This window comes from Strix aluco, chromosome 36 (genome assembly GCF_031877795.1).
Source record: "Strix aluco isolate bStrAlu1 chromosome 36, bStrAlu1.hap1, whole genome shotgun sequence".
Classification (NCBI taxonomy): domain Eukaryota; kingdom Metazoa; phylum Chordata; class Aves; order Strigiformes; family Strigidae; genus Strix; species Strix aluco.
Window position 1 is genome coordinate 2,108,518 of NC_133966.1, and position 1,692 is coordinate 2,110,209.

Genomic DNA, 1,692 nt, shown 5'->3' on the forward strand with positions numbered 1-1,692 from the left:
GCTCTCCAGGACAACATAAAATCTGGGGCTCTGTGCTTTCTTTCCTTCTGAACAAGTGTTACTGTTTTCTGCACAAAAGCGATTCTGCGAAGCAATGTGAACAGGCACAGAGAAGGTGCTAGCAGGGAATTCTCTGCCTGCCTTTCCCCAGTGCTCTGCAAGCTCTCCAGGACAACATAGAATCTGGGGCTCTGTGCTTTCTTTCCTTCTGAACAAGTGTTAGTGTTTTCTGCACAAAAGCGATTCTGCGAAGCAATGTGAACACTTCTGCTTCCCAGGCACAGAGAAGGTGCTAGCAGGGAATTCTCTGCCTGCCTTTCCCCAGTGCTCTGCAAGCTCTCCAGGACAACATAAAATCTGGGGCTCTGTGCTTTCTTTCCTTCTGAACAAGTGTTACTGTTTTCTGCACAAAAGCGATTCTTGCGAAGCAATGTGAACACTTCTGCTTCCCAGGCACAGAGAAGGTGCTAGCAAGGAATTCTCTGCCTGCCTTTCCCCAGTGCTCTGCAAGCTCTCCAGGACAACATAGAATCTGGGGCTCTGTGCTTTCTTTCCTTCTGAACAAGTGTTACTGTTTTCTGCACAAAAGCGATTCTGCGAAGCAATGTGAACACTTCTGCTTCCCAGGCACAGAGAAGGTGCTAGCAAGGAATTCTCTGCCTGCCTTTCCCCAGTGCTCTGCAAGCTCTCCAGGACAACATAAAATCTGGGGCTCTGTGCTTTCTTTCCTTCTGAACAAGTGTTAGTGTTTTCTGCACAAAAGCGATTCTGCGAAGCAATGTGAACAGGCACAGAGAAGGTGCTAGCAGGGAATTCTCTGCCTGCCTTTCCCCAGTGCTCTGCAAGCTCTCCAGGACAACATAGAATCTGGGGCTCTGTGCTTTCTTTCCTTCTGAACAAGTGTTACTGTTTTCTGCACAAAAGTGATTCTGCGAAGCAATGTGAACACTTCTGCTTCCCAGGCACAGAGAAGGTGCTAGCAAGGAATTCTCTTCCTGCCTTTCCCCAGTGCTCTGCAAGCTCTCCAGGACAACATAAAATCTGGGGCTCTGTGCTTTCTTTCCTTCTGAACAAGTGTTACTGTTTTCTGCACAAAAGCGATTCTGCGAAGCAATGTGAACACTTCTGCTTCCCAGGCACAGAGAAGGTGCTAGCAAGGAATTCTCTGCCTGCCTTTCCCCAGTGCTCTGCAAGCTCTCCAGGACAACATAAAATCTGGGGCTCTGTGCTTTCTTTCCTTCTGAACAAGTGTTACTGTTTTCTGCACAAAAGCGATTCTGCGAAGCAATGTGAACAGGCACAGAGAAGGTGCTAGCAGGGAATTCTCTGCCTGCCTTTCCCCAGTGCTCTGCAAGCTCTCCAGGACAACATAAAATCTGGGGCTCTGTGCTTTCTTTCCTTCTGAACAAGTGTTAGTGTTTTCTGCACAAAAGCGATTCTGCGAAGCAATGTGAACACTTCTGCTTCCCAGGCACAGAGAAGGTGCTAGCAAGGAATTCTCTGCCTGCCTTTCCCCAGTGCTCTGCAAGCTCTCCAGGACAACATAAAATCTGGGGCTCTGTGCTTTCTTTCGTTCTGAACAAGTGTTACTGTTTTCTGCACAAAAGCGATTCTTGCGAAGCAATGTGAACACTTCTGCTTCCCAGGCACAGAGAAGGTGCTAGCAAGGAATTCTCTGCCTGCCTTTCCCCA